Source organism: Symphalangus syndactylus, chromosome 22 (genome assembly GCF_028878055.3).
Source record: "Symphalangus syndactylus isolate Jambi chromosome 22, NHGRI_mSymSyn1-v2.1_pri, whole genome shotgun sequence".
Lineage (NCBI taxonomy): Eukaryota > Metazoa > Chordata > Mammalia > Primates > Hylobatidae > Symphalangus > Symphalangus syndactylus.
The window spans coordinates 73,779,915-73,800,153 of NC_072444.2; the positions used below are offsets into that span (position 1 = coordinate 73,779,915).

The following is a 20,239-nucleotide window of genomic DNA, read 5'->3' on the forward strand; positions in this document are numbered from 1 at the left end:
AGGAACTCTGATGGCTTGAGATGATTTCAGGTGGTGCCCACTCAGTACATGTAACCAGTTACTCTCTTTTTAAAACTCTTTCAGTCCCATTCATTAGTTAAGAAGAAAGTAAAGTATCCCTTTGTTAAAAGGGGATATCAGCAAGTGGTAGAGATGCCTTAATTAGACATACCAGCCACAAAGAGAGAGCTGCACGTAGACCTGGAGGCTTCTGGGAAATTCCATAGGCATTTACTCATAGCTTTAATGTTCATTGTATTTCTTTTTAGAATTACCTTCTCCCTTTACCAAGGGCTACTGGCTTCCTATTTAAAGAAGTAAAGGCACATTGAAAAGATAAATTAATATATAAAATGAATGAATCACTTTAAAAAAGTAGTTGGTAAACAATAATGATGGGCCACCTTCATCGTTTTAATCAAATCCAAGTTACTACTGGCTTAGCTGAATTTAGGAAACAGTGAGTTAGTGTAAAGAGACACAGTGAGACGGAACTATTGAGAGTGAGGAAGAGGGGCCTCCACAGTAATACAGGATTCTGACAACTTCTGCTAAGAAGCAAATAAAAGGAAACATTTGAACTGTCGTTGGAGGGATTTGGGGTTCAGATGCACAAATATGCCCGTGTGTCTGTTGTTCGTATACTTGTTCCATAAGCAAAAGCTGAGGAATCAATTTGGGGATTTTGAATTCCTTAGGGTGGGACCAGAAGATGTAGGAGGGAGGGCAGCTATTTGGAAGTCAAGTGATTGGCCCCATATTTTTTCTGCAAGGAAGAGTTTGTTTTTTTGTTTGTTTTTTTTTGTTTTTGTTTTGAGACAGTCCCTGTCACCCAGGCTGGAATGTAGTGGTACGATCTCAGCTCACTGCAACCTCCACCTCCTGGATTGAAGCGATTCTCCTGTCTCAGCCTCCCAAGTCACTGGGATTAAAGGTGCTCGCCACCATACCTGGCTAATTTTTGTATTTGTTTTGTAGAGACGGGGTTTTGCCGTGTTGACCAGGCTGGTCTCGAACTCCTGACCTCAAGTTATCCACCCGCCTTGGCCTCCAAAACCCACCATGCCCAGCCAAGGAAGAAATTTCCAGAAAGGGAACACATCTATTAATTAATGCTTGACTCAGGGTCCTTTTATATGTCCCTCTGTGTCTGCGTCCTTCACTGTCTCTCAGTCTTCCCACACGTGAATATACTCCTATGTACACATACACCACCCAGTCCACCTGTGGTTCAAATCTGCTGTCTCCCTTGAACTGTTTCCTGCAGAAGTCATGCTGTATCGTGACAAGCATGACAAAGGGAACTCAAGGCATTGTTTTCGGTCCTCTTATATGAAATAACACATTCAGCAGTTGGCACAAACATGGTGGAGATGAATGCAGTAAAAGTGTTGCATGGTATCTAGTGGCAACGTTAACTTATGTTTACATAAAGAAGAAAAGTGTCAGGGCCGGGCGTGGTGGCTCACGCTTGTAATCCCAGCACTTTGGGAGGCCGAGGCGGGCGGATCACGAGGTCAGGAGATCGAGACCACGGTGAAACCCCGTCTCTACTAAAAAATACAAAAAATTAGCCGGGCGCAGTGGCGGGCGCCTGTAGTCCCAGCTACTCGGAGGCTGAGGCAGGAGAATGGCGTGAACCCGGGAGGCGGAGCTTGCAGTGAGCCGAGATTGCGCCACTGCACTCCAGCCCGGGCGACAGAGCGAGACTCTGTCTCAAAAAAAAAAAAAAAAAAAAAAAAAAAAAAAGAAGAAAAGTGTCCTCTGATATAATCTCAGAAAACTGCTGCCACAGGCTTTTGAAACAATTAGTTTAGACTATTTCACAGAGCATTAAGCTTAACAATGCCAGTCTGTTCCTAAGTGCTATTCAAGAAAATTTTTGCAATGAGGCCAAAATTTAGGTTGGCAAAGGGCACCCTCAAATAGGCAATCTCATCTTATTATTTATAAACAGCTTTTTTGAGATTCAATTGACCTACAATAAACTGCTCATATTTAAAGTGTACAGTTTGCTAAGTTTGGACATATGTAGTATAGATCTGTGAAATTATCAACTCAATCAAGATAACACGTCACCCCCAAATGTTTTCTTGTACCCCTTGGAAATCTCTACCTCCCATCCATCTCTGCCTGCCCTGTTGCCCAGGCAGGGAAGTACTTCCTGCCAGTATAATTTGCATTTTGTCTGGCTTTCACTCAGCATCATTTTTGTGAGATTCATGCACGTTCTGCATATCTCTCTCTCTCTCTTTTGTTTTTTTTTTTGAGACGGAATCTTGCTCTGTTGCCCAGGCTGGAGTGCAGTGGCGTGATCTCAGATCACTGCAAGCTCTGGCTCCTGGGTTCAAACGATTCTCCTGCCTCAGCCTCCCAAGTAGCTGCTATTACAGGTGCATGCTGCCACCCCTGGCTAATTTTTTATATTTGTGGTAGAGATGGGGTTTCACCATGTTGGCCAGGCTGGTCTCAAACTCCTGACATCAAGTGATCTGCCCGCTTCAGCCTCCCAAAGTGCTGGGATTACAGGCGTGAGCCACCGTGCCCGGCCTTGCGTATCATTATTTTTACTGCTGAATAACTGTCCATTGTATCATTATGCCACAATCTGTTTATCCATTTGCCTGTCGATGGACATTTGGGCTGACTTTAGCTTTGAGCTATTACAAAGAAAGCTAGTATGAACATTTGTGTACAGATCTTTGTGTGGATATATATTTTCTTTTCTGTTGGGTAAACAGCTAGGAGTGCAGTGGCTGGAACATTTGGCAGTTGTGTAGACAGTGTTTTTCAAAGACTGATACAATTTTATGTTCCCACAAGCAATGTATGAGAGTTCTAGTTCCTCTGCATCCTCACCAACACCCAGTATGTTAGCTATTTTATCTTGTGGGTTTAAGAGATAAAATGGCTAACATACCATGTGTTGGTAAGGATGCATCTCCCAACTGAGTAATGATGTGAAACATTCTTTATGTGTTATTTACCATTTATATACCATTTTCTTTGGTGAGGTGTCTGCCCATTTAAAAATTTGGGTTTTCTCATTATTTGTTTTGAGCGTTCTTATATATTCTGTATGCAAATCCTCTATCAGATATATACCTTGCAAATCTTTTATTATAATCTGTGGCTTGTCCTTTTTATTCTCTTAACAATGTCTTTCAAAGAACTGAAGAATTAAATATTGATGAAATTTAATTTATACAAATTTTTACTGGATCTTGCTTTTAGTGTTATATGTAAGAAATCTTTGCCTAACCCAAAGTCATAAAGATTTTCTCCTATATTTTCTTCCAGAAGTTTTATAATTTCAGGTTCTACTTTTGTGTCTGTGATCCATTTTGAGTTATTGAGTTATTGTTTTTCTGAATTTAAATTTTAAGAAGTTTTAAGATTTATAATTGACAGATAACTATGCATATTTATGGGGTACGATGTGATATTTCAATGCATGTATATATAGTGTAAAGATCAAATTGGGATATTTATCATATCCATAACTTTAAACAATTATCGTTCATCTGAATGGTTCAACTTTTTGTGAATATATATCCAATTGCTCCAGCACCATTGCTGAAAAGTCTATCCTTTTCTCCATTGAATGGCCATTGCACATTTGTCAAGAATCAGTCATTCATATATTTGTTAATATATGTCTATTTCTTGACCCTATTCTGTTCCATGGATCAATGTGCCGCCCTTGTCTTGATTACTGCAGCTATGTGATAAGTCTTGAAATCAAGTAGTTGATTTGGCTATTCTGGGTCCTTTTGCATTTTGATATGGATTTTGGAATAAGAAACAGCCTGTTGCTTTCTACGAAAAAAAAGCTCACTGGGATTTTGATTGTATGGTGTATATAATGATTAAGGGAGAATTGCAGTTTTAATATAATAATATGTGTCTTCCAATCCATGAACAATGTAGTAACTCAGCATTTATTTAAGTTTTCTTTACGCTGTTTCAGCAGTGTTGGGTGGTGAATAATTCTTTCACATTATTGTCAGATTTACCCCTCAATGTTTCCATTTTCTGTGGTATTTATAAATAATAATGGCTTAAAATTTTTTTAATTCCTGATTGTTGCTGGTATGTAGAAATACAATTGATTTTTGTGTATTTATCTTACTGCATCCTACAGACTTACTAAAGTCATTTAGTAGTACTAGTAGCTTTTTTGATGCTTCCATCAGATTTTCTACATAGATTATTATGGCATGCTCCAATAAAGATAGTTTTACTTCTGTCTGGATGGCTTTTGTTTCTTTGTCTTGACTTACTGCACTGGCTAGATCCTCCTGTGCAATACTGAATGGAGTGGTGAGAGCAGACATCCTTGTTTCTCCCCATAAGGGAGAGCATTCAATCTTTCACTATTAAATAGTATATTAAGTGTAGGTTTTTCATAGATATTGTACTCTATCAGGTCCAAAAATCCCATTCTATTTGTAGTTTGCTGAGATTTTTTAATTGGGAATGGATGTTGAATTTTGCCAAATTATTTTTCTGTGTCTCTTGAGATAATCATATGATTTTTCTTTTTAAGTTTGTTAATATGGTAAATTTCACTGACTTTTTTTCATGAATTTTAAACCAACCTTGCATTCCTGCAGTAAAACCTATGTGTTCATGATGTATTGTTTTATGTATTGTTATATTCAATTTGCAAAAATTTTGTTTTGAATTTTTGCATCTATGTTCGTGAGGAATATTGGTTTGCAATTTTCTTTTATTATAATGTATTTTTCTGCTTTTGGTATTAGAGTAGTGCTGATTTCATAGAATAAGTTGGAAAGTATTTCTCCATTTTAATTTTCTGGAAGTTTGTATACAGTTGGTATTATTTCTTCCTTACATTTGGTAGAATTTGCCAGTGAAGACATCTTGGTCTGGTGTTTTCTTCATGGGAAGATTTTTAACTACAAATACAATTGCTCTAATGGATGTAGGGCTATTCAAAGGTTGCCAGTTTTTCTTGAGTAAGCTTTGGTAGATTGTATCTTTTAAGTATTTTTATATTTAATCTATGTTTTTTAAATTACTGGTATAAAGTTGTTTATAATATTCCCTTACTGCATTTCTAATATCTGTAGAATATGTTGTGTTGTCAACTGTTTCCTTTTTCCTTTTTGATATTGATAATTTGTGTTTTTTTCCTTATTTTCCTAATCAATCTGTATAGAAGATTATGAAATGATTGATCTCAAAGAATCATCTTTTGGTTTTGTTTATTTTCTCTATTGTTTTTCTGCTTTCTGTTTTATTTATTTGTGCTTTGTCCTTTTTAATTTTGTTTCTTCTGCCTATTTTGGGGGCTAATTCCTCCCCTCTTTTTTTTATTCTCTTAAAGTAGAAGCTGAGGTAATTGATTTGAGAACTTTTCTTTCAATACCAATACAGCAATCCTCCCTTATCTGCAGGGGATATGTTCCAAGGCCCCCAGTGGATTCTTGAAACCATGGATAGTGCGGAACCCTATATACACTATGTTTTTCATTATACATACACACCTATGATAAAGTTTAAGTTATAATTAGGCACAATAAGAAATGAACAATAACTAATAATAGAACAATTATAAGAATATACTACAATAAAAGTTATGTAAATGTGGTCTTTCTTAAAATATCTTATTGTGCTGTACTCACCCTTTTTCTTCTTGTGATGATGTGAGGTGATAAAATGCCTATATGATGAGATACCACAGTAATCAATCTGATAACTGAGAAGGGTACTAAGTTTCTAATGGACAGGTAGTGTACACAGTGTGTATATGTGGGACAAAGCGATGTTTTACCTCCCTGGTGGGATGAATCTGGACCGTGTGATATTTCATCACTCTACTCAGAACAGCATGCCATTTAAAACTTATGAATTGTTTACTCCTGGAATTTTTCCTTTAATATTTTTAGATCACAGTTGACCACGAGTAACTGAAACTGCAGAAAGTGAACCTGAGGATAAGGGGGGACTACTGCATAGATATTTAGTACTATAAAATTCTTCCCAAGTGCTGCTTTAGCAATATCCCACAAACTCTGATATGACATGTTTTGATTTTTATTTAATTCAGAACAATTTTAAATTTTATTTTAAACTTCCTCTTTGATGCCTGGTTTATGTAGATGTGTTGCTTCATTTCCAAATATTTGAGGGTTTCCTAGCTATCTTTCTGTAACTGATTTCTGGTTTAACTCTATTATATTCAAAGAACATATTTTCTATGACTTGAATGTTTTAAATCTATTTAGACCTGTGTTTTGGCAGAGAATATATTCCATCTTGGTAACTGTCCACTTGTGTGTAAAAATAATGTGTATTCTGCTTTGGTAGGGTGGAGGGATCTATAACTGCCAGTTAATCAAGTTAGTTGATAGTATATCCTTACTTATTGTTTTTCTACTTGTTCTATCAATTATTGAAAGAAGGGTGTTTAAATTTCCATTATAATGGTAGATTTATTTATTTCCATCCCCTTTGATAAGGTTTGGCATCTTGAATTCCCATATGTTGTGAGAGGGACGCTGTGGGAGGTAATTGAATCATGGGGGCAAGTGTTTCCTGTGCTGTTCTCATGATAGTAAGTCTCACGAGATCTGATGGTTTAATAAAGAAGAGTTCCCCTGCACAAGCTCTGTCTCTTTGCCTGCTGCCATCTATGTAAGATGTGACTTGCTCCTCCTTGCCTTCCACCATGATTGTAAGGCTTCCCCAGCCACGTGGAACTGTAAGTCCATTAAACCTCTTTCTTTTGTACCTTGTCCAGTCTCAGGTATGTCTTTATCAGCAGCATGAAAACAGACTAATGCACCCTTGCAGTTCAATGAGTTTTTATTTCACATATTTCAAAGCTCTGTTTTTAGGTTCATAAATGTTTACGATTGTTATATCCTCTTTATCTTTATGAAATGGCTATTTTCATCCCGGTATATATTTGTTGCCCTCAAATATGTACTGCCTAAGGTTCATGTTGTCACTCCAGTTTGTTTGTTGACTAGTGACAGAATTGTGAATCTTTTACCATCATTCTATTTTTAACCTGTTTATGTTTACATTTAAGTGTATTTCCTATAAGCAGCATATGATTGGATCTTTCTTTTTTAGTTAGCTGACAACTTTTGACTTTCAGTGCGGGTGTTAGAACACATATTGAATGTTATTTTTGATGTGTTTAAGTTTTTCATCTTGCTATTTATTTTATAATCACCCCCTTTTGTTCTTTATTCCCCTTTCCTTATTTTTCTGGCTTCTTTTGGATTGAGTTTTTAAAAAATAATTCCATTTTAGCTTGTTTATTGGCTGATTAGTTATGCCTGTTTGTTTTATTTTAATGGTTGCTTTAGAGTTTATAGCATACATCTTTAACTTACCATTGTCTACCTTAAAGTGATATTATTTCAATTCACTTGGAGTATAAATTCCTTCTCCCTGCCCCTAGCCTTTATACTATTTTTTGTTGTCATATATTTTACTTATACATATGTAAGGGTCCCCACAATACATTATTATTTTTGTTTAAACAGCCAGATATTTATTAAAAAGAGTTAAATAATAAGAAAATATATTACGCATTTATCTATGTGGTTACAATTTCTGGTACTTTTCATTCCTTTATGTAGATTCATATGTCCACTTGGTGTCAGTTTATTTTAAATTGAAAGACTTCCTTTGATAGTTCTTGTGGTGCAGATCTTAAAGCTTTTGTATGTCTGAAAGTCGTCATTTCACATCGGTTTTTGAAATACACGTTAGGTTGATAGTTTTTCTTTTTTCTTTCAGCACTTTAAAGATGTTGTTCCGCCATCTGCTTGCTTGCATTGTTTCTAATAAGAAATCTGTTGTCCTCCTGATCTTTGTCCCTCTGTGCAAAATTTGCCCTTTTTCTCTGGCTACTTTTTAATTCTTTTTTTAATCATTGGCTTTGAGCAGTTTTATTATTGTGTGCCTTCCTGTAATTGTATTCATGTTTCTTGTGCACAAGGTTCATTTACTGTCTCAAATCTGTAAGTTTATAATATTCATCAAATTGGAAACATTTTAACTTATGTATCTTCAAATATTTTTTCTGTTCCCCGTTCTCAGTTCTTAAAATAATTCCAATTACATGTAGTATTTTAGGCTGCTTAAAGTTGTCCTTCAGTTCACTTATGTTCCCTTTATTTATTTATGATTTATTTTTTTGAGATGAAGTCCAGCTTTGTCACCCAGGCTGTACTGCAGTGGCATGATCTCTGCTAACTGCAAACTCTGCCTCCCAGGTTCAAGCGATTCTCCTGCCTCAGCCTCCTGAGTAGCTGGGATTACAGCTGCATGCCACCATGCCCAGCTAATTTTTGTATATTTAGTAGAGATGGGGTTTCACCATATTGGCCAGGCTGGTCTCGAACTCCTGACCTCAAGTTATCCACCCATCTCAGCCTCCCAAAGTGCTGGGATTACAGGCATGAGCCACCATACCTGGCCACGTTCTTTTCTTTTAAAAAGATTCTTTTCCTTCTCTGTTTTATTTTGGATGGTTTCTATTACTATATTGTCAAGTCATCTCATCTTTTGTTCTGCAATATCTAATTAGCCATTAATCCCATCCAATGTATTTTTTAACTTAGACATTGCAGGGCTTTTTAATTTGCAAATGTTTGATTTGGGGCTGTACTTTTCTATATATATTTCTACTTAACTTTTCAAAATATATGGAGTACAGTTATAATAGTTTCAGTGCCTTTGTCTGATAATTCTAACATCTGTGTCTGTTCTTGGTGGTTTTGATTCATTTTCTCTTTTCATTATGGTTGCATTTTTCTGCTTATTATCACGCCTACTAATCTTTGCTTGGATGCCAGATATTGTGAATTTTACTTTGTTGGGTGCTGGATATTTTTGCATTCCTGTAAATATTCTTGAACCTTGTTTTAGGATGCAGTTAAATTTCTTGGAAATTTTGACATTCTTTTAATGTTTGCTAGGCAGGATCACAGCAGCATTTAGTCTAGGGCTAAGTACTCCCAAATATTGAGGGAAGTCCTTTCTGAGTACTGTATCATAAGACCTATGAGTTATGAGGTTTTTCAATCTGACTACTGAAAATGGCAACCTTACTTATTATGTAATTCCATTTTAATGTAAAAATATACATAGATTAGAGATACGTTTCTCTCATTTATTCAATGACTGTTTTTTGAATATGGACAATGTGAAAGATATCAAATGCAGAATAGCAAATAAAACAAAATCTTTCCTCTCAAAGAGTTTATATTCTATGTCTGGAGACAGACAATAGTTCTATATCAGGTAGTAATATGTACTTTGAAGAAAAATAAGGCAGAGTAAAAGGAGAGAACAATGGGGAGTGGAATAGGATGCAGTACTCTATATGTGTCTGGGAAGAACTCTCAAAAAGGTGATATTGAAGCAGAGACTAGAATAAAGTGAAGTAGCATGGCTGGTAGCTATCTGGTGGAAGGACACTACAGGTAAATGGACTACGAAGTGCTGAGATAGAATAATAGGAGGAGAGCATGGTCTTAGCATTCGTGAGGATGGGCAAGGAGGCTAGTGTATTGGGGTGTACTGAGAAAGTAAGGGAGAGAATAGTATGAGGTGAAGTCAGAGGGACCCCCAGGAGGATGGGGGATCATGTAAGGCTTTGCTGTAGGTGGTATCAACTGTAGATTTTATTAAAAGGGGGATGGAAACCATTTAGTGGTTTTGAGAAAGGTAATGGCATGACCTGACTTACCTTTTTAAAGGGTACCTTTGTTGCTTTGTGGAGAATTGACTGTAGGTAAAGGGTAGAACAGGGAGACCAAGTTGGAAGTTACTATAATCTTCCAGGCCTAAGGAGTTGGTAGTGGTGAAGGTGATGAAAAATCATTCTGATTTGGGATATATTTAGAAGTTAGATCTAGCAGGATTTGCTAATGAATTAGATGGTGGGATGGGGGTGGGGAGAGAGAGCTAAAGAGTGATTTCAAGGTTTTATTATTGTTGTGTGTCTCTTCCTCTAACATTTACTAGGATGGTGAAGATTTGGAGTGGAGAATTAGAAGTTCAGTTTTGACATGGTGAGTTTGAGATTTTCTGTAAAGTGTTAAGGAGGCAGTTGGACACACATGTCTGAAGTTCAGGGGAAAAGTCTAGCCTAGAGACATAAATTTGAGTGTCATCAGCATACAGAAGGCATTTAAAGGTTAGGTCTGAATGAGACCACATAGAAAGTAAGTATAGATAGAGAATGAGAGATGACTAAAGATTGGGGTTGTCCAACATTTAAAGGTCAGGAAGATGAGGAAGAGCCATTATAGGAGACCAAGAAGAAATGGCCAAACAGGCATAATGAGATCCAAGACAGTGATATCCTAGGAGCCAAGAGAAGAAAGTGTTTCAAGAAAGAGGATGTGATATACTATGTCAATTGCTGCTCAAAGTTGAGGAAAATAAGGTCTTAGAACTAACGTTGGGATTTGACAATGTGGAAGACATCGGGACCTTGACAAGGGCAGTCTGTTGAAGTGGTAAGAATGCAAGTCTGATTGGAGTGGATTCAAGAGAGAATGGAGGAGAGGAAGTGGTAACAGTGAGCATAGGCAGCTGTTGAAGTTGTGTTGTAAAGGGGAACACAAAAATGGGTTGTAAGGAGATGCATGTCTGACTGACTTAGGTGTCTTAGAGGAGATATGAAAAAAAGTTCCCTGTAGTCACCTCTGAAAGACAGATTGAGTGGACCTTGGTATGGAAAGGATAGAGGAAAATTGTACTTTGCCCTTTATAACTTTATATGCTATTTGATTTTTTTTCCCAATCGAGTTGCAGTGCTCTTGTTCAGATGCAACCCTCACAAGGTTTAATATGTGAAAATACATATAAAGATAGAATATGGTATACATAGTACATTTAGGTTAAACAAAAAGCTATGCAGAGAAATGACAGGAAGAAATGCATTAAGCCTTAAAAATACTATTATATGGTAGAAATAGAATGAGTTTTGGAATCTGGAAGTACTTGGGACTAAAATCTGGCTCCTATACACATCCCTTAATGTCTCTCACCCTTGGTTTCCTTTTTTGTAATATGTATATAAAAATACTACCATCATTAATGGTTAGTATGAGGTTTAAATGGAATGACTTAAATGTTAAGTGCCTGAAAATTAGTAGGTTCTTGGGCCATTATATTATTCCTTCAAACTTTTTGTCTCTTTTAAAAGGGACAAAAATATTCGTACATTACTAGTGTAATTAATTATTGAAAACGAACTGGAACAACTGTTGCGGTAATGTTCGCAGGTGTTTGGTTCTAGGTGATGGGAATATAACTGATGGTTAGTTTCCATTCAGTATAGTTTCTGTGTTTGTAGAACCAATAGGCCAAAATAAACAAAGAGTTCCTTTAAATAGAAACACCAGGTGATATGTATTTTTTCTGCCCAGTTTACTGACTTGTTGAACAGGAGAAGAAGGCAGATAGAAGGTATAGTAGGAGAGGAATGAAAGTTTACATGGTACCTACCATCGGCAAAATCAGGTGGAGAAAATGGAATGCATCAGAAAAATAAATTAATGAAAATGTATTTTTATTTATAGATATCCTTTAAGATTTCATCTGCTCCCTAAGTTGTACCTCAGCATAGACCTTTGGATTTGTAAGGAGGTTGGCTTGTAAAGACGGTCTTAGTTTTTCTATTGTCTTTGTTTCATTATTTACAGAGTTCCCTTTCACTTTCAGAGGTGTCCTAGTTAGGATGTTGAAGTATGTGATCCCCCTACTTAAAGGATATGGAACTCTTAAAAGTTTTCAAAGGACTCAATCATGCTCTTGGATGGTTTTGCTTGAAGATTTGTGTTTTATGATGGGGAGAAGGATGGAAGGATATCAAGGTCAACTTTTAGATGTAAAATTCTGAGATGAAGTCAAGAAAGATAAATAGCATTTGAGATGGGAAGAGACTCTACTGCAAAGTTGTCTGTCCTGGCTAAATGGGCAGTATAACGTTGGGCTCTTCATATACACCAGGGGGAACAATATTAAGTGAAATACGTGGCAATCTGTAAGGCACTATTCAAATGTAAAGTGTTTTCATGTGTGTATGCTGTTCCATTTGAGTCTCACTATAGTCTCTAGTGGGTTTTAAAAAAATAGATCTAGAAATTGCTATAATTGATTGATCTGGTAATAAAACCCAGATTTCATGCTGTTTTAATTGGAACACTCATCTGGCACCTTCTCCACACTCTCTGGGCAGGGCTTTTTCTGACTGCCACAAAAACTGAGTTCAGTTGGCTTCCTGGAGTGAGCTGCATGGTTACTTTTCAGGAGATGAAATTATCTTCACTACGTAAAGTGCCTTTGCTATGTAAGGTATTGACAAGATGGTGTAGAGTTTTGGACTGAAAATGCTTGTCCATTTCTAAGATGGAATATTAGGTGGTTGACAACTGTTAGATTTGGGTATGTGCCATTTATCTTGACACTGAACATTCCATTCCTTCCTCTTTCCCTCTGAAAGCTCAATAAAGCAAAGGGAAGGGAATCTGTGGACAGAACTTCAAGGGCTTGACCTGATACTAGTTGAGGCTCTTGTTTGTTACTTTACTCACATACCAGCCTCTAAATTAAGGATTCAAGTATGGAATTTAAGAATTGAAAAAAAATAAGAGCTTATAGCTAATCACTCTTTCAACTCTTTTTCTGAGTACACAACCTTTGGAGAAAAGTCTTATCATTATAAGTAATGCTTTTATCTCAACGCCAAGTGATATTTCATTTTGACCTAAGAATCTAGGATATACATTTCTTTTGGAAAAGTGTTAGTATTTTGTGCTGCTGAATTAAATCACTCATGATAAAGGAAACCCCCAGTGCAGTTCTTCCCTGCTATCCTAAAATCATATCAAGACCCCACATATCTGAGAGAAAGAAATTGTACCTTAAGGCTTAACACCGAAGTCATGAAGACTGGTTTCCATTAGAGCTGGGCTGTCAGCAGCCTCCAAATTAAAACTGTTGGGAATGTTGAAATTTCAAGTTCAGTGTTAACATGAAGGGAGTTCACACACTACTGTTCTAAGGGTTGATCTTTAGTGATAGATGCAGAGACAGGAGATTCCAGTGTTCTTAGGAAAACCCAAGCGTTCTTCCATCCTAAGCCTTTTGGCTTTCATTTGAATGTCAGCCAGTCATTGCCAAGACTATGTTTGAGAGGACTAATTCTAGCTTTTTCAAAGGGTCTTCTTTTGTCTAATGTTCTTAGAGAATCATGTAGTATTCTATTCTGTGATATTTTAGATATACCATAAGACTACAGATATCAGTGGTCCTAATTTTTCCCCTAGTTAATGTCAACATGGACTTGTAGAAGCTGGGAGGCAATCCTCACTATAGTGATTTAAATTATTATTATTATTTTTAGATGGAGTCTCACTCTGTTGTCCAGGCTGGAGTGCAGTGGCACGGTCTCAGCTCACTGCAGCCTCTGCCTCCAGGTTCAATTGATTCTCCTGCCTCAGCCTCCCAAGTGTCTGGGATTACAGGCGCTTGCCACCACACCCAGCTAATTTTTGTATTTTTAGTAGAGATGGGGTTTCACCATGTTGGCCAGGCTGGTCTTGAACTCCTGACCTCAAGTGATCCTCTCGCCTTGGCCTCCCAAAGTGCTGGGATTACAGGTGTGAGCCACCATGCCCAGCCTACAGTGATTTAAATTAAATATTACCACTAATTAGATAAGTTGTTTAAACTTTTGATGCTTCAATTTCCACATCTGTAAATGGAAATTCTATGCAGTTTTCTATCTACCTTATTGGGATGTTTTCATGGTCACATGGATGATTAGATGTCAGATCCTTTGAAAAACTACAATCCTGATTATAGTAGAAACAGAATGCTCACCCATGTCTGGTTTCTCTTCATGGGAAGCTTCTTCTTCCTGATTCCCCTTGCAATTGGACAGGTCTTATGATTCTTGCTGGCCATTGAGTTGTGCTTGAACATGAGCCACTTTTGAGCCAGATCACTTAATTACTTATGTGAGACCTGCTAGGACTCTCTTCCTCTGCTGTGGTGATTGTGGAATTGTTTAGAGTTGGGAATGTTTCACAGTTTAGAGCTATCTGGAAGCTAAGACAACACATGGAAGATATTTACCCAGGAGAGGTGACTAGACCCACCGTAGGCTTTGAGGAAGCAAGAAATAGACCAATATATCAGTCTCCTCTTATCCGTGGTTTCACTTTCTGAGGTTTTGATTACCTACAGTCAGCCTCAGTTTGAAAATATTAAATGGAAAATTCCAGAAATAAACAATTTATAAATTTTAAATTGTAGGCAGTTCTGAATAGTGTGACACAACCTCTCACTGTCACGAGTCATTTCTTTGTTCAGCATGTACTTGCTTTATCTGCGACCTGCCTGTAGGCATCTTGGTTATCAGATCTACTGAGACCGTATTGCAGTGCTTGTGTTCAAGTTAATAGTAGCCGAACATTATGTCACAAAGCCTATGTCATTTACCTCATTCCATCTCATCATGTAGGCATTTTATCATCTCACATCATCACAGGAAGGATGAGCATAGTACAATAAGATATTTTGAGAGAGCCCATATTCACATAACTTTTATTACAGTATATTGTTATACTTGTTCTATTTAATTATTGCTTTAAATATTTTATTGTGCCTAATTTCTAAATTAAACTTTATCATAGGTATGTATGTATAGGACAAAACATCGTATATGTAGGGTTTGGTACTATCCGCAGTTCCAGGCATCCAGTGAGCATCTTGGAATGTCTCTGACAAAGATAGGGGAGAACTACTGTACTGTGTCAGATCACTGAGATTGAGGGGTTGTTATCAGCAGAACCTAGCTTAACCATACTGCTGTAGGTATAAAGAATTCTTAAAATTGTTAATTGTGCTTCTTAGTGAGATATCTCCTAACCCTCTGCTAATATTTACTACTAATTTGCTGTTGTGCCATTTTCTGACACCTATTAGATTTGAATCTGACCACTTTGACTCTTTTCTCATCCCCCCACACCCAAGACTCTCTCATGTCCTGGAAGTAACCTGAAGGAACGAACTGTATTAGCAGTCATGACATATTGGCAGTTACAACATAAAAGGATGGAAGCTAAATTCAAGAATTATTGTGCAGCCGGGAGTGGTGGCTCACGCCTGTAATCCCAGCACTTTGGGAGGCCGAGGTAGGCGGATCACGAGGTCAGGAGATCGAGACCATCCTGGCTAACACGGTGAAACCTCATCTCTACTAAAAATACAAAAAATTAGCTGGGCGTGGTGGCAGGTGCCTGTAGTCCCAGCTACTCAGGAGGCTGAGGCAGGAGAATGGCGTGAACTCGGGAGGCGGAGCTTGCAGTGAGCCGAGATGGAGCCACTGCACTCCAGCCTGGGCGACAGAGCGAGACTCTGTCTCAAAAAAAAAAAAAAAAGAAAGAAGTACTGTGCCTGACATATAATGGGCACTCAGCAAACATTTATTGACAATAGAAAGAGAAATTGGATGATATATGGATGTTACCAGTGATTTCATGTGGCAAAATCTAGTAAATGTTTAGTTCTCATCTTCCTTGACAGAGTTTGGAGCTTTTCACCACTCTCTCTTTCTCAAAACTCTTTGATCCTTGGCTTCCTGGACATCAGAAGCTTCTCGTTTCCCCGCTATCCTAATAGCCACTGCTTGGTCTCCTTTGCAGAATCCCCCTCTTCCTAATATCTAAATACTCTAGTGCCCTAGAGCTCAGTCTTTGGGCCCCTTCTTGTTTACTTGAGTCGCTCACTCATGTCTGCTGTTTTACTATTGAGTGATTTCCTTTTACTGATTTATACATTCTCTTTTATATGGAGAGTAGTAACCCTCAGTCTATCCTACATTGCTGATAATTTTCCTCATTTGTTAGCAGCTTTTTACTTTATAGTTTTTAATGTACTACATATTTACTATATTTATAGTTTTTCATAGACAATGTACATTTTTATATAATCGTATATGTCATTCGTCTTTTTTTTTTTTTTTTTTGAGACTTTTTGAATCTCCCTCTGTCGCCCAGGCGACAGTGAAGTGGTTTGATCTTGGCTCACTGAAATCTCTGCCTCCCGGGTTCAAGAGATTCTCGTGCCTCAGCCTCCTGAGTAGCTGGGGCTACAGGCGAGCACCACCATGCCTAGCTAATTTTTATATTTTTAGTAGAGATGGGGTTTTGCCATGTTAGCCAGGCTGGTCTCAAACTCTGGATCTCAAGTGATCAGCCCACCTCAGCCTCCCAAAGTGCTGGGATTGCAGGTGTGATTTACTGTGGCTGACCTCATTCCTTTTTTTTTTTTTTTTTAAAGGCTTTTGGAATTAGTGTGGCATTTTGGGGATTTGTCAATGTGTGAAGTGGTTATGCTTAATATATGTGCCTTGTCTGTATATTAAAGCCACTTTCCTTTATATAATAGGACCTTGTTGCTCATCTGTCATTTTTGTCCATGTAGCTATATGGTGAAGGGTCAAGTTGTTCCAATTTAGTCTTGCCAAATTATCCTTGCTATTATAATAATCATCTATTGCTATGTAACAAAGTACTCCAAAATTTAGTGTTGTAAAGCACCAATAATCATTTATTATCTTTCGTGGTTTCTCTGAATTCAGGAATTCAGAAGTGGCTTGGCTGGGCAGTTCTGGATTAGAGTCTCTCACTGGGTTGTAGTCACATCTAGGCTAGGGCTGTGGTCATCTGAAGGCCGGAGGATTCATTTCTAAGCTGGCAGTTGATGTTAGCAAGTTGGTCCTTCTCCATGTGGATCTCTTTACAGAGCTGTTTGAGTGTCCTCATGATGTGGTGGTTGGCTTTCCCCAGAGCAAGTAATCCAAGAGACCAAGGCAGAAACTCCAATGTATTTTATGACAGCCTCAAAGTTCCACGTCATCATTTCCACCTAATTCTATTGGCTGCATAAGAGACTAGCCGGGCTTCAGTGTGTGTGCTGGGGCTGGGGCGGCTACAGAGCTGTGACTACCAGGGGGTGCAGTCTCTGGGGACCACTACCGAGGCTGGGTACCATAGTAACCAAAGAGCACTTTTTATTTGAGATGTTTTCTTGGGTTTGATATATACTTTTAAATTGAGAATACAGGAATGCCAACTGATAAATACTGGATTTATACAAAGCACCATTAACTTTGCATTCTGTTAAGCAGAAAGAAAATGGATGAATTTTTGCAGACTATTTGCTGGAGTAAGGCCCTCAGGGCAGAGGACACTTGAGATTGCCTTAATGCAGTTCCTTCTGGTACACTTTTTGGGACTAATATTATTCTTGATTTTCTGCATCCTCCATCTGTCTCCGAATCCAAATATTTTGAAGAAAACAAATCAGAGGGAGGCAAGAAAATGTTCAAGACAGAGTAGAAATAGCTGCTAATAACAGCAATACCTACTTTATTTCTTGAGTGCTTGCTGTGTGCCAGATATGTCTCAGACCTTTTGCATAAGTGATATCTTGTTTAGCTCTTTCACTGACCCCATTTTAACTATGACAAAACTGATGCTCAGAGTAATTTATTCAAGATCATGTAGTGAATGGTTAGGCTGAGATTTGAACCCAGGTCCGTCTGTTTCTAAAGGCTGCAGTTAATCTACTGCCTCTCACTGTATCCCATTGATATAAACACACAAACACAATGTTTGGGCATCAGAAAGTTGAAAAGTGGTAGAGTTGTGTATTATCTGGAAGGATCTGTCAAAGGTAAAAAATGCAGGAAAATGTAATCCCAGATACGAAAATACTCTGAAACTGAAAAGTGCTTTATAAATGTAAGGTGGCAGTGTTACTAATATTATTCAGCTCAGAGAAGTAAGAAAATGAATCATGTATAATTCCTCTATTTCTTTTCATTCAGATTATCGTGGAACACCTGCCCATTAATCTTGACCCTGTTAAAACAATAACTGCCTATCCAGGTAATACGTTGGAGTTAATGTGTCATTAAAGAAAATTATTATCACTCGGCTATGAAATGGGAATAGCAATATTTCAAGTTAATATGTATTTTAGACCAATAAATGTTTTAGTTTAAAAAAACTCTGCTAAAATGTACAATTTAGAAAGATATCAAACCATCATTTAAAATTAAGGCGTAAGAAGCTTTATGTCTGTAAATGTATTTTGTTGTAATGTCAATATGATATCATATTTGTCTTCCACACGAAGACATTGTCTTTCTGACAACTACTGTTTAAAGAGAATAGGCCTTGGGAATGGCGAAAGTATATTTCTTCTGGATTTTCCTGTCTTTTGACATGCACCTTTGTGGCGTGAACACATTAACGATGAACTCAGTTGACGGTCTTGAGGGTGAGGGATGATATGTAGCCTTCATTACATTGCCTTGGCTCCAGGCCCGTAGGCACCAGCAGCAAGAGCTTTGATTTCATTTTAAAAGGAGTTAGAAGAATGTGAAGAAGGTCATGGCCATCAATCTGTTATCACTCTGCTAGATAGGATCTGTTTAAGGAGGAGCATGAAACATAGTCTGTAAGCTCCAGTGAAGGCCCCCAAATGGCGATGTTCATCCTACCACTTCCTAATGAAAGTGTGCAGTCTCTGGAAGAGAGCTCACAAGCACTGCACAACAACAAATTGTCTAAGGAAATGCTTTCATTTTAAATTGTCCCAGCTAGAGCCAGCATATATAGGCAGTAGGTATAGTGAGGCAGGTGGATGAAAGCAAAAAAAAAATTTTGCAGTCCTGTTAGCTTTATTAAATGTACATTATTGTGAGTGGGTCAGTAGTCATCCTACTGCAGAGAAAAGGAATGGAGACTGAAGTTAAATGTTCTGCTGAAGGCTGCTTATTGATTGGAAGGCAGGGTATAGTCTTGGGGAGCCCTGAGCTCCCAGAATGCACCTCTGTTGTTACAAGCTATAGCCATGAGGTCTCTGAATATTATGTCCTTTGTTTTATTTCTTTTGTTTCGTTTTTAAGGATATTTTAGAAAAGAAATGTATAGTACTTAGAATTTTGAGTTCTCCAACAGAGGATTTAGTTTTGTGAAATGTCATCTAACTTTTAGGGACATGCGTGTGTGTGTATATATATATATATATATATATATATATATATATATATATATTTTTTTTTTTTTTTTTTTTTTTTTTTTTTTTGACGGAGTCTCGCAGTCTCCCAGGCTGGAGTACAGTGGTGCCATCTTGGCTCACTGCAAGCTCCGCCTCCCGGGTTCACACTATTCTCCTGCCTCAGCCTCCCGAGTAGCTGGGTAGCTGGGACTACAGGCGCCCGCCACCACGCCCGCCTAATTTTTTGTATTTTTAGTAGAGACGGGGTTTCACCATGTTAGCCAGGATGGTCTCTGTGGTCTCTATCTCCTGACCTCATGATCTGCCTGCCTCAGCCTCCCAAAATGCTAGGATTACAGGCGTGAGCCATGACACCCGGTCGCATATATATTTTTACATAATTAAAATTCTGATACACGCCCAAATATCTGTTCTACTTATCATTATTAATATAAACAATTTTTTGCTACTATGCTACAAAGTCCTTTTTTTTTAATTTTTTTTTGAGACAGGGTCTTGCTCTGTCACCCGGGCTGGAGTGGGCAGTGGCGTGATCTCAGCTCATTGCAACCTCTACCTCCCAAGATCAGGTGATCCTCCTGCCTCAGCTTCCCAAGTAACTGGGACTACAGGTGTGCACCACCACACCCAGCTAATTTTTGTATTTTTAGTAGAGACAGGGTTTCACCATGTTGGCCAGGCTGTTCTCAAACTTCTAACCTCAAGTGATCCACCTGCTTTAGCCTCCAAAGTGCTGTGATTACAAGTATGAGCCACCCCGCCTGGCAAAGTCTTAATGATATTTCAAGGTGGCATCATAATTCATTAAGTTGATATGTCATAATTTAACAATTCCCATCCTGTTGGACATATAGGTTGTTTCTAAAATTTCCTCTGCTGTAGATGACATGATACTAGTTTTCTTCATGAAGATAGCTTTTTTATTTCCTAAGGTATTGTTTTCTGAAGCTAAATTTTTTCAAGAGTGGATTTAGAGGGTCCAGTTCACTTTTGGGTTTTATGCAATTTATCTTCATGGGTTTGCTTCCCTGAGAGATGGTGAGTGCTTTTTCTACTTTTTTATGTGGTTAATTTTCAAAACTCTAATCTGCATTTAGGAGTTCACGTAGAGCTGATTTGACGACCAAATCTGATGATT

General features: G+C 37.8%; 1 protein-coding gene across 8 annotated transcripts in view; it reads left to right on the forward strand.

Moving 5' to 3' along the window:
- Positions 1-20,239, forward strand: part of LYPD6B (LY6/PLAUR domain containing 6B) — a 195,946-nt gene that overhangs the window by 62,925 nt on the left and 112,782 nt on the right. For 4 of the 8 annotated variants that reach the window (XM_055261728.2, XM_055261733.2, XM_055261730.2 and 1 more), the window contains exon 2: positions 17,903-17,963. The exons of the other annotated variants lie outside the window; for them this stretch is intronic. The gene's annotated coding sequence lies outside the window, so the exon portion shown is untranslated. The remainder of the gene's footprint in view (positions 1-17,902; positions 17,964-20,239) is intronic. 8 annotated transcript variants of the gene reach the window in all.